Consider the following 14,369-nt stretch of genomic DNA (forward strand, 5'->3'; position numbering starts at 1 on the left):
TGGGTCACAAAGATGTTGGGTTATGACTTTGAAATCATCTACAAAAAAGGGAAGCAAAATGTGGTGGCAGATGCACTCTCAAGAAAGGATGAGGATGTGGAAGCATTGTTGTGTGCCATTTCTATTATCCAACCAGATTGGATAAAAGAAGCAAGGGAGGAATGGAAGAATGACGAAGAAGTGTGGGCACTTATTCAAAAGCTACAACAAGATTCCAGTACTTCTGATACATTTAGCTGGCAAAATGATTCGTTATGGTACAAAGATCGCTTATACCTCTGTAAGAATTCCCAGCTAAAACAAAAGATTCTTATGGAATTGCACACTTCTCCCTTAGGAGGGCACTCAGGATTTTTAAAAACTTACCACAGGGTTAAGAAGGAATTTTTTTGGGATGGCCTTAAATCAGATATTCAAAAGTTTGTGGCGGAATGTTTGGTTTGCCAACAAAATAAAGTTGAAACAATTAAGACACCAGGTCTATTACAACCTTTATCCATTCCAAGCCAACGTTGGGAGGAGGTTTCAATGGATTTTATCACAGGTTTACCCAAGTCTGAGGGAAAGAGTGTCATCATGGTGGTAGTTGACAGACTTACCAAGTATGCACACTTTTGTGCATTATCACATCCATTTAAAGCCAGTACAGTTTCTACTGCATTTATGGAAACAGTTCAAAAGCTACATGGAAACCCAAAGATTATTGTAAGTGACAGAGATCCCATTTTCACTGGAAATTTTTGGACAGAATTATTTTCTTGTCTTGGTACTCAGTTAGCTCATAGCTCATCTTATCATCCTCAATCTGATGGGCAAACTGAGATAGTAAACAAATGTTTGGAAGGATATCTTCGTTGCTTTGTATCTGATAAACAGACACAATGGGTCAAATGGTTGCCTCTGGCTGAATGGTGGTATAACACTTCCTTCCATACAGCAACAAAAATGACCCCATTTATGGCACTTTATGGGTATCAACCACCATCCATCACATCATATTTAAGAGAAAATTCTAAGGTTCAGGCAGTGGAACATCACATCGAACATCAACAACAAGTCCTCCAACTCTTAAAGGATAACCTCGTGTTGGCACAAAATAGAATGAAACAACAGGCAGATCAACATCGCAGTGAAAGAAGTTTTGATGTAGGTGATTGGGTATTCCTACGGCTACAACCATATAAGCAAATGTCCCTAAAGCAAGCTAAGAAGGATAATAAATTATCACCAAAGTATTATGGTCCGTACAAGGTGTTGCAAAAGATTGGTACTATGGCATACAAATTGGAGCTTCCTGCAGCTTCTCGATTGCAACCAGTTTTCCATGTTTCATGTTTAAAGAAGGTTATAGGCGACAAGCTCCCAATTCAAACAATATTGCCAGAACTTGACGAGGAAGGAAAAATTATATTGGAACCGGAAGCAGTCACAGAAACAAGAACTCGACAGCTACGAAATCGATCAATTTCAGAGTATCTTATCAAGTGGAAGAACTTATCCGCTGAAGATTCCACATGGGAGGATGAGAATTTTATGCAGAAGTATCCAGAACTACTCAAGCGTTGAGGACAACACTTTTTTGAAGGAGAGGGGCATGTTGGGTCCCTATAATACTAGTGATTACCCCATTACTATTGTAGTTATACCCCTTATTTATATTGTTGTGCCCCTATTACCCCCATATTGTTATTTTGTGCCCCATAGAATCCCTCTATTGTTATTTTTGTGGCTTTATATTATTATTGTTAGGTCGGTTGGATTATATTGTGACTCCTTAGACTCCTATATATAGAAAGGAGGTTTTGTCATTTGAATCATCCAAGAATTGTTCATTTATGTAATGTAAAGGAGGTTGCTCCCTCGAAGAGGCTGAATTCTATCTTTTCTTGAGCTGGTTTCATAACAAACTAATTGGGTTCTAAATATAAAGATTCAATGCGTACCTTTTGTGTGTGTTGCACATCATGGAGGTCAAAATATTGCTCCATCTGTAGTATCCATGTTACCATATGCTTGCCATCAAACTTCCTCATATTGATCTTTGGAATGTGGTGGTTCTTAAACCCAACATTGGAGTCTCTAAAATCATAATTCATATTCCTTTTGTCCTCATTGTGATTTTCATGGATTACCTTGTCAACATTGGGAAGCCTTTATTCTAGCAACTTTGCCAAACCTTCCTTCAACCCTTCTATCTTCACATTCATCATTTCTTCTATATATGCTTTTACACCATCATTTAAAATTCCCATGTCCCTTTTTATACCATCTATATTAACATTCATCATGGCTTCCAATTCATTTTTTTTACTTTTTGCGACACTGAAATTGTTGCACTTAGTCCGATAACTTGGATATATCATGTTTCATTTCTTCCTCTTCTTCATACGTCATAGAAGAGCTTTCTGTTTTCTTACTAGGTGTGTCCATTTTTTCGTTTTGAGGCATTTTGGAACCAAACAATGATATATATGCTTCAATATTCCCTTTGAATCACTTCAAACTAGTTTTTCAAACAAAAGTAATGCAAAATTTTAAAAAATACACAACCTTTTCTTGCTTTTTAACATCTTGATATTGAAATTGTTGTATCTATGTAATTTTAGATACACAAGGTCTGAAGTTTCATCTTGTAGTATCCCTCAAGTCTTCTTTCCAACCCTACAAGTTAGACTGAGATTGGATTTTTCAAGAAAGAGTTATGTCCAATCTCCCACAATGGCCTGATTATAGATTGGTTCAGTAGAGCGAACTTGTATGGAAAGCCACATGTCATTGTTTCAACCTTCAACCCTAAAAATGATACGCAAAAATTACTACAGTTTGTGCTCTTTCAGTCACTTTTAACAAAATTTAAATTTGTTGTTCAAAGAGAAAGTTATTCTAATTTTCCCTAGGTCACATGTTTGAGATTGAATTTTGGAGCCTGTAAGAACCCTAACTTCTTCAGACCATATCTCATAAAATATAGTGAACCAAGATCTGAAATTTCTACATGAAGTTCACCAATATTTCTACTCCACGTGGTCGAAATTTCAGCATCTGAAGCCTTGTATAAAATATATTTGTTGTGTGTGTGTGTGTGTATGTATATGTATACATATACATATACATATACATATATGTATACATATACATATACATATACATATACATATACATATACATATATATATATATATAGCGAAACCCTAGAATCCAAAGCTCTGATACCAAATGTTATGAAACTAGCTCACAAAATAGAAGAAAATATAGATCAATGATTTATAAATTATCCTCTTCGAGAGGGAAACCTCCTTTACATTAGATAAATGAATAATTCTTGGGTGATACAAATGATAAGGCATACTTGGTATATATAAGAGTCTAAGGGGTCACAATATAATTATAGCCTAGATAACAATAATAATGTAAGGAACAACAATAATAATGGTGGGCTTCTATGGGGAACAAAAAAAAACATGGGGGATACATGGGCACAACAATAACAATAGGGGGATACACTAATAATAATAATAATAAGGGTGATACACTAGTATTATAGGGACCTAACGTCTTCCTTAACAACATATTTCAATGCAGGGTTCATTCTTTGTTGAGGTTGTTAGACATGTTGGGAACCTTCCTTTAAATAAATATGGTGAGTGCATAAACTAGGATGGATACCCTTAACATCCTTATAGTCCCATGGAAAAGTGTGTTTGTAATTTCTCAGTTGTTGTATCAATTTATCTGTTTGTCTAGGGGATAGATTGGGATTAATATTCAAGGTCCTTATAGTCTCTATCTCGACTAGAATACTCCTAAGACTAGGGTCGGTGGGTATTCCTTCCATAGTGGGACCATCAGTAGTTTCTAACTCACTGTATTTGTCCATGATATAACCAGATAACCGAGATACTAGTTGTGTAACAGAAAATGGGTCATTAATAAGATTATTAATGGTGTCATCCTCAAACTTAGTTTAAAATATAATGATTTTCAAATTATGAGAAGAGGTCATGCATCATCTCCCTCTTGTTCAAATTATGGCCATAAATAATTCTTATATTTAGCATTTGTCTTAGCTTGAGGATATAGAACAAGATTCTTGGTAGTAGTCCCATCAAATATGATCATAAATCCATATCTGCAAATAATAAAAACATCTGTAGTGGTTGGTCTCATCTTACCTAAGATTAGGGGATGTCCTCTTAGGTGTGTCTTGGGCTGCAACACTACAAAATCCACTAGGTATTCCCAAGAATCAACTAACATAACTATATCCTCTAATATTCTTTTAGGCCAAATTTAGACCTATCAACTAGTTCCAACACAATAGGGGTTGGTCTTAAGTTAGTAAACCCAAAAAGTTCAAATATATCCTTCATCATTATATTAATTACAGTTGCCAAATCAACCAAGGTATTTGGAACAATCACTATTTGGTTCCCAAGATCCTCATATTTTGTAGGTGAAATATCTCCTAACATTAACTCTGATATTTTTCCTACCACATGCAAAGCGGGTGGATCTCAGGATTTTCTACCAAGTTTCTTGACGCACAATTCCCTTACTGATTTTGCATATATTGGAACATCTTAGATTTCTTGGAGTAGTGGTATTTGAACATGTATATTTTTCAATTCTTTTAGAAAGACAACTCTAGTTGAGGGGTAGCTTGGATTGTCGTTAATATCTCGGGATATGGTGGATGTAAAGAAGTCTTAATACTAATAGTAGTTATTGTTATAGGACCAAAATAGTAGTGACATCAATTGTCTCAAAAAATTTAGTTGATACCGTGGTATCAATTGTTACAACAGTACTAGCTATTATAGTGGTATCGATTGTAGCAATGGTATTATTGGTTGCTACAAAGGGTTCAACCTACTGTTTTTCAAATGACCTTTGAGTCGAAGTTTCTTCCCCTCGCAAACTATCTCCCTCATGTTTTGTAATAATAAGGTAAAATCTTGGATTTACTATTATCCCTAATCATAAACATACTTCATTACATTCCACAAGTGAGATACAGTAAGAGGGGTGAATTTATGTTTCACTTTATTGAATTGCCTTATTATTTGGATTAGGGTTAGGTTGTATAGGTAATTAGGGTCATAAAGAAGGGTGACTTACTAGTACAAGTAGTTGATTAGGGAAAGTGGTTCCTCTCCATGCTTGAGGTCACGAGAGTGATTTATTTCGAGGAGAAGGCCATTGGGCCCAAGGTATTGGATACTAGACTAAAGGATGCTTAGGAGGATGCCATGGGGATACTAGGTCTTGTATTTTTTGAGAAATATACATATTGGACCAAGCATTAAAAGAAGAGAAAGGATCTTGGACCATACCGAGTGGATAAGGTTTCCATGGCTTCTTAGAACCAATGAAGTATTTTGTTTCAACCTCGTATTTTAACTCCTTGTAAATTTCCTTTAATCCTAGCAATGATGGGCATTGTTCTATAGAATTTTCCCATTCACAAATGTTATAGGTCCCTATACTATTAAGTGGGAATTATTTGAGAGGATCCCTTTTTCCGCGTTTAGGGAAAAAGAAGTAAATCTTGTTCGGTTTCAATATGCATTTGTTTATCCTATCTAACACGTCAATTTGAGTATATAGGCGACTCATAATGTCAATTTTAAGGTCTTCTAACAAATTTCTAATTTCTACTCTTGTTTCCCCACCATTAGCTTATCGTTTTATCTTGGCATAGGCATCTCGTGTTGAGACCTGCCTTCCTGTTGATCCTTTAGAACTTCTAAAGAAAATTTCAACAATTGTATCATATGATTCTTTAGATAAGTCTCCTTTTCCCATAAGATTTAGCATATCTAAGCAGTCCTCCTTCATTCCTCTAATAAAAATAGTCTTTAGTATGTTCTTATCCAAATTACTATACTTTGATCTCCTTAAATTATATTTAAGACGTTCTACATAGTCTTCCAAGCTTTCTTCATCTCTTTGGAAAATTCTAAACAATTCCTATCTTTGATCCCTAGTTCTATGGTAGTCATGATACTTATCCAAGTAGGTTTTTTCCATATCTTCCCATGAGGAAATAGATGATCCCCCTAGTGCCATGAACCACCTTAAAGTTTCTCCCTTCAAATTAGCAAGGAATAGTTTTAACTTTTGAGTATCCAAGGTGTAATCATAGCTCCTACACAGGATATCAAACTCAAAAAGGAATATATATAGATCTTCACTAGTAGTACCTTGAAAAACTGGAAGGGTTAACAGGCGAATATTTTTCATTGGAAAATTCCCTTGGACATTTCCAATAGGGAACTCAAAGGTAGTGATTGTTTCTTCTACCATTTATCCTCCTTAAAAGTTTCAAAAGCATGCCACATAGGCTCTAGTATTTGATTTTTCCTTGATTGAGGGGAACCTTCCACCAATTGTTCAAGTTGTTTAAATTGTTTGGACTATTTCATAGAACTCTCTACAATATGATGACCATCAAACTATATCACGGTACTACCAAAATTTGAAATAGAATAATCAGGTCATTTCTTTTCTGAGAAAAATTCATAGTATTCCAAATTGTGCCTATATGTACCTCCTTGTCCCTCTAGCAAGTTTTGATATTCTTCTTCTATTGATACAAATATATTAGAAACCCTCGCACTTGATTATGAGGAAAAAGGCTCATAATATTCTACCTCCCTGATATGTGCTCCCAACACAAATGATCCAGGAGTGGATGACCTTCATGGGATAGTCTTACTAGACCCTTTCCTCCTAGAGGTTGTTCCTCGGGTAGATGATGATTCCTTAGCTTTTGAAATCAACTCTTGAACGTATGTTAATTTTCCTAAGTCTTGATTCTTCATTCTCCCATATCCTCTTTTACCTGCACAATTAGTATCTTTGAGGGCATCATGTTTTCTTCTTCTTTTTTCATGAAATCCTATGTGCCCTAACTCCTTATGAGGTCAATATTGCTTTATTTTGTTGCATCAATGTGTAGGTTCTTACCTCTCATCTTATTACCCTATTACTTCAGAGGCAGGAACACACCTAACACACTTGCAAACAACACATAAAATACAATGTTAGTCGCACATATTCGCCTCTAATAACCTCCCTAGAAACGACACCAAAATGTTGGGTGAATTAATTGTCTTTATATTAGGATCAATTAATCACAGTCACACATAAATTACCAACCAGGGTAAGTCTTTTATTTCAATGTTGTAATGCAAAGTATATGGAGGTAACAATGCCAACTATCATTTTTTAATGTCAAACTCTTAAAATCAAGTCGTTGTAATTGTTCACTCTCATCCCTCCAAATATGTTGTTGTTACACTCTGACACCCAACATACTCTACACATAGTTTGAAAAGGAAACACTCTTATAGAATAAAATAATCCTGCAAATCAAACCACTTGAGCACTAAGTTATTCTTGCAAAAGGAAAGCAATATTCCTAATAAACACTCACTCAACACTTCATTCAATAAAAATAACTCACTATAACATCACTTAATCAATAGAGTAATCATGTTATAATATAAATACAACCATTCATCAATTGAAATCTAAGAATTGCAACAGTAAATTAATAGACAACACATGCATTAACAAGTGGATTGATCCAGGACTATGCTTCTACACAAAGGACAGATATTACTATTTTGCAATTCAATCGAATCGGTAATTGTGTTGCATCAAGAGAATCTATAACAGTAACAATAAAACAAACTGAAATAAATCCAAATACCTTACTATGTTACCTTAATGTTTCATCTATCCCTGCTAAAGGGGAGGGCCCCTCCTCTTTAGCAAGGAGCCAAAATACATAGCTCACAAGCTAATTGGTGAAAGGATATAAAGCCATGAATAATGTGAGTTGCATTGATATTAGAAAAGGATTGCAAATACATAGTTTCTCTGAGATTACAATGTAGATGTCACCCCTGATGAGGCAGATGGCCCTTAGTCTTATAGATTACATCCTATCTATTTTTAAAACATAATCGTCTAAGAAAATATCTTGATCCTCATGCTACCCAAATCATGAACCTTACATAATGAATTACAAAAATTTGTTGTGAATAAACAGTATTGTAACAGTGTTTCCAAATAAGAAAATGCCAATGACTAGAAACCATTACTATCTCAGCCAACTTTGGCTACGCTATTAACAAGTAATTTGTTCTGCTAGCACAATGGTCAATTTTTCAATGTTCTATGGTGTAACAATCACTTATAACATTTCTTCTTCCAATAGAAATAAATTTATCTAGTATAATTTCAAGCTTCCACTATCAATAAAGAATTGTAGATAAAAAAATAAACCAAATTCACAATAGAAGACAACCAAGAACAATAGAGATACAAAGATTTGGCGAAAGACCAGGGAAAAAACCACACAAAGGGGAAACCCTTTCCAAATTCTTCTTTTATTAGATTTTCATCAAATTTTCAGTAGAGAGATACATTGTCTAAGTACATCAACGAGTCAAAAGTCAACTCCTTGACCAACCAAATTAATCAACCAATATTCAATCCAAGATGAGCATAAAAAGTCAAATCTGGTCAAAATTCAAATCCGTAATTTCTGTTCAAATTCAACAATAGCCAATGCTACCCTATCCAATCAACAATCAATGGTCAACTTGCCCAGAAAATTTTGGAAAAGGCAACAAAGAATTCAGCCTATTTCCCTCAGTCAAACTTGGTCAAAAAATCACAAAATTTTCCTCTAAAATTGGTCAAGTCAAAATCAACCCTTTGGTCAAAGCAGCCTTAGACCTAGGGTTAAATGTGGTCAAAGTTCCCAAAAAAAATTGACCTTCTCTCTCTTGAATTTGGCCTCCAAGACAAATCGAAGATCCCAAGTCAAACCATGTCAAACCAGGACCAAACACCAAAATTCAACGCTAGCAAAAGCTCCCAAAACATCAAGTCAACGCAGTCAATAGACTTCTCTCTCTCCTCTTCGCACATGTGAGCTCCGACCCTACAATTTTCAGACTTGTATGAACCAAAGAAGATGAATGGATGAAGTGATGTGATGCTTCCAAGTGATGTCACATTAGATGTATTTATGTTAGGTTTAGGCGGATGAATTTCCTCTTCCAGGCCGACTTGTACAGTTTGTGTAGTCATGGTTCCACATTAAAAAAAATATGTTCCCATGTCCAAATTAAATTCTTCCAAGGGCTATTAGGGTCCCCAAAGGGTGATAATGGATTCACAAAGGAGTGAATTGTTCCATGAGTTTCCAAATTTTGACACTCACTCTCTGTTAGGGAGGAATTTCCAAATGCATCTTGAATGCCCTGACAACATCATTTTACCATATCATGACTCTGCTCATTTTTCCTCATCTTTGCTCATATGTTGAACACTCTCAATCTAAAGAAAAGAAGAATCATAGTGGAGATAAATCTTCCACCATATATCCAATGAAAATAGGAGAGATACAACTTACCATAAGAGGTAAGGATCACACAAACCTATTGTCCATTGATATTCCCACCTTAACCTTCAAGAGTTAAGTGGTAGAACACCTGCATACCATCACTTGAGAGAGATACCACTTACCATAAATGGTAAGGATCACATGCACCCAAGTATCCTCACCCATTTTTCAAATGGGTGGAATTCCTTAAAATCCCAGTTTTAGGGAAGGATGCATACTGGGGTATAATTTGTCATATCCTAGAACTGATAGGGAGAGATACAACTTGTCATAAATGGAAAGGATCACACACACCCTACAGCGATAATAGGAGAGATACAACCTATCATAGAGGGTAAGGATAATACACACCTATTTTCTAAAGTTCCCTCAACCCCAGGAGCGCTCCAGCTCAATCCCTCTCCCTAAGATCTCAAATAGGGGGCAATATCAGAGCTCAATGTTCTCGATCAACTATGGTTCTTTACTAAGAGGGTCACATCCACCAGTCCAACCTACTCTCTAAATACCAAGAACTCCCCTTTCAGCAAATCCTTAGTAACAATATCAACTATCTGCTCATCAATCAAAATGTGATGGAGTCTTACGACTCCTCTTAGGATCATATCTCAGATGTAGTCATATCTAATCTCAATGTTCTTGGACTTGTCATGGAACACGAGATTCTTTGCCAGTCGGATCCCACTCTTTTTTGTCACAATATATCATTGTTGTATCTGGTTCCTAGTCAAACAACTGTCCAAAGAGCTTCATCAACCATACTGCCTCATAACTATCCATGCTAGCAGCAATGTACTCAGCCTCGGTTGTATCAAGGGAAATATACTTTTGCTTCCTGCTCATCCAAGATATGATGGCAGATCCCAAACTAAAACAACACCCTGATGTGATCTTCCTATCAACAATATTTCTGGCCCAGTCAACATCGATGTATCCATGCAGTCTCACATCTTTGATAGTATATCTTAGTCCAATATTGATAGTCCCATGTAAGTACCTCAGCACATGCTCAAAAACGACCCAGTGTGCATGAAGAGGCTTGATCATAAATTGACTCAGTGTTAACTAAAAAACATATGTCTAGTCGAGTGCTCAGTAAGAAAATTAGTGCCCCAATCAACTCTTGGTACTTAGAAAGATTTTCTAGATCAGGTCCTGTTTTTTTTCCACATAACTTCATGAATTTTCTCTCCATCGGTGTGGCCATGGACTTACATTCCACCATGCCAAATATCTCTAGTAGCCTAATAACATATTTCCCTTAAGAAAGATAAATCTCACCAGGTTTTTCCCACACCTCTAAGCCCAGGAATTAGTGCATCAATCAAAGGTATTTCATCTCATATTCAAAGGCCAACTCCCTCTTACATTTAAGAAAAAGAAGCTCTCCAGCTGTCAAGAATAATTCATCAACACATAATACCAAAATAAGCGGCATACCTTGGATGACTTTGAAGTAGAGCTTCAGGTTAGCACTGATCCTTGTGAATCCAAGCTTCATCAAATAGTTATCAATGTGGGCATACCAAGCTACCCTAGGGGCTTACTTCAATCCATAAAATGATTTTTTTAGCCTACACGCATGATTCTTCCTGTCATTCTTATTAAAGACATGTGGTTGTTCAACATAAACTTCTTCCTTGAGAATTTCATGTAAAAATGTGGTCTCCACTTCCATCTGGTGATGTCCCTGGATGGAAGCAAGGGAAACGATAGATTGAATAGTAGTGTAGCAGGAAAGTGGTGCAAAAATGTCATCATAATCCTCTCCCTCTTTCTGGGTGAAACCTCTATCCACAAATCTCGCCTTGTATTTTTTGATACTTCCTTCTGCACCATGCTTAATATTGCACAACCATTTTGTGGCCACAAAAGACTTCCCTCCATGCCTCGAAACCACTTCCAACACATCATTCTTCATGATAGATTCATATTCCTCTATCATAGTGTCCCTCCATACCTGATCTTTCATTGCTTCTTCAAAACTGTGTGGTTCAACTTGTATGATGTTGCTTATAGCCACAACATATTGTTGATATTTGCATGGCTTCTTACTTTCCCTGAAATTTCCTCTTGCAATAGGATGCCTCTCGACATCTTGTAAGGTGTCACAAAGCCATAGTGGTCTCTTCCTAACAAGAGGATCACACAAAGGCAACTCCAAGGGGTCCATGGGATTCATAGGATCATTATCAATCTCAGTCTTTGGCCCATGATTATGAGAGTCTCCTTGTACATCTAATTCATCATCCCTTCTTTCAACATTGTCAAGGGGAGGAGTGTCCCTTTCTTTCCCAAGGGAAGCATCTTCATCAAATGTTACATCCCTACTAAACTTTATGTTCCTTAACCAAGTACATATATTCTATAAGCTTTAGAATTTTCACAATAGCCAATAAAGTACCTTTCTTTCCTAACGCTTCAGCTTGTTCCTCTTGTCCTTCAACACATGAAAGAAAACGAGATACCCAAAGATACTCAAATGTGCAACATCAAGCTTCACACCTGTGAAAACATCTTCAGGAGTCTTATAACCTACGGCTTGATTAGGAGTCCTATTTTGAACGTAGATTGTTGCGTTATCAACTTCACCCCATAGAAAATTTTGCAGCTTTTGATCATGCAACATGGCTCGGACAACTCCCATGATAGTCATGTTCTTTTTTATAGCTATGCCATTTTGTTGAGGGTTGTAAGGTACAATGGTCTCCTTCTTAATTCCTGCTTTCTTGCGAAATTCAATGAACTCATTTGAAATGAATTCTCTCCCATTATCAAACTTAAAGAATTTGATTCTCTTCCCTATTTGATTCTCTATCAATGTTGTGAAGTCCTTTAACATGTCAAATTCTTGGTCTTTGTACTTCAAGAAAAATATCCATGTTTTGTGAGAGAAACCATTCACAAATATTATGTAGTACAGGTTGCCACTAAGAGATGTCAACGACATAGGTCCACATAGATCAGAATGAATGAGTTGTAGTATTCCATTGGTCCTGCTCCTACTTGATGGGAATGATCCCCTCACATGTTTTCCGCTAGAACATCCTTCACAAACTCCCTTCTTGATTTACTTGAATTTTGGGCATTCCAAAAACCATCTTTCTCACCTTGGGCAAGGCTTCATAGTAAAGGTGAGTGAATCTTCAATTCCATAGCTCTCATTGATGAGAGGCATCGTGTACTAAGGCTTGCATAGGGCTCCCACAAACTTTATATAGAATGTCATTTCTAGTCCCAAGAGTGAAGGAATCTCTCATTCTAGTTCTTCTTGGCTAAGCAAGAACATTTCCATTAATGAATGCAATCTTGAAACCCTTGTCCTCCATGGTAGAAATTGATTAACGATTCTTCTTCAATCCAAACACACACAAGGCATCATGTAGATGTATGATTTGACAATAATTCAAATTAAAAGAAATAAATCCAAAACCCTTCACAGGATAAGTAGAATTGTCCCCAAGAATAATCTTCAAATTTGTCTCCCTCTCAACCAAGTTTGAGAGGACTTCACGATAACCAGTGAAGTGTCTAGAGGCCCCACTATCTACCAACCAACTATCAAACGAATTTGGAGGAGAGGAAATAGAAAGAGCATAAATAAGAAAATATTCAAATTGAGTGGTAGCTGCATTATTTTCATACCTTGAGTTCCTTGATATTTTGGGAGGATGATGGCGTTATTCATGATCAGCAAGAGCTTCTCTTCTTCTTCTATCATTAGACCTGTAGTTGTTGTAGCGACGATTTTTGTTGTAGGACCTTGTGAAATTTCTTTTTTCCAAATAGTCTCGAGTAAGGTGACCAAGCTTGTGGCAATTGTAACATACAATTTTTAACACATCCTTGTCAATTCTTCTATTTTAGTCCCCAAAAGATAGAGCAACCTTTCTTGAATTACATGGACCTGTTTTTCCTTTCCTATTCTTATCTTAAGAAACAAATGCAAAGGGTTCTCCCTCTTTATGCTCTTGAATTCTCCCTCTAGAAATCATCCTAGTTTCCTCTTGAGTGCACTTTCCCAATAGATCATTAAATGAAGGGAACCTGTAATTGTTGCTTATAGTTGTAATGAGTGTCTACCAAATCAAAGGAAGACCTCCAAGTGAAATTAGTATCAGACGTAATTTCTCCAACACACAGCAATTGATCCTTGAGTTGGGATTTCCTCATGAAGTATGACTAAACAGTCTCCCACTTGTTCATCTTTATGTCCTTGAGTTGATTCTTAAATGATAAAATATGATTCAAATTGTTGACCTCATACATCCCAACCAGTTTATCATACATTTCCTTAGACTTCTTTAACTTTGAAATATAAATAATAAAAACATCTCTCAAAGAATCAATAATAATTTTCTTAGCTTTGATCTCACCTTTATTTCACTTGGATTGGATAGCAGTAGAAACAATATCCAGAGGTGCAGGTACCTTACCTTCAACATATTGCAAGACATAATTCTTATCCAAAATCACATCCAACCTGGTTCTCCAAACAACATAGTTAGATGAATCATTCAACTTCTCTTAAATCTTGTAGCATGAGGTGGACATCTTGACCAACTCAAATAAGATTCTTCAAATCAAATTCCTTTAAAGGGGTGATTTCTCTTGTCTCCTTGGGCTTGTCTTCACCTTAGCTCTGATACCATGTTAATTTTTCAATGTTCTATATTGCAACAATCAATTATAATGATTCTTCCTACAATAACAATCAATTTATCCAATATATTTTCAATCTTCCAATATCAATAAGCAATTGTAGATAGAACAGTAAACCAAATGCACAATAGATGACAGCCAAGAACAATAGATACAAATATTTGGTCAAAGGCTAGGGAAAAACCCCACAATGGAGAAAGCTCTTTCCGAATTCTTCTTCTATTATATTATCATCAAATGTTCAACAAAGAGATACATAGTCCAAGTACACCAACAAGTCAAA

This window comes from Pinus tabuliformis, chromosome 7 (assembly GCF_031772625.1).
Source record: "Pinus tabuliformis cultivar Carrire ecotype Pingquan chromosome 7, CPIR1, whole genome shotgun sequence".
Taxonomy (NCBI): Eukaryota; Viridiplantae; Streptophyta; class Pinopsida; order Pinales; family Pinaceae; genus Pinus; species Pinus tabuliformis.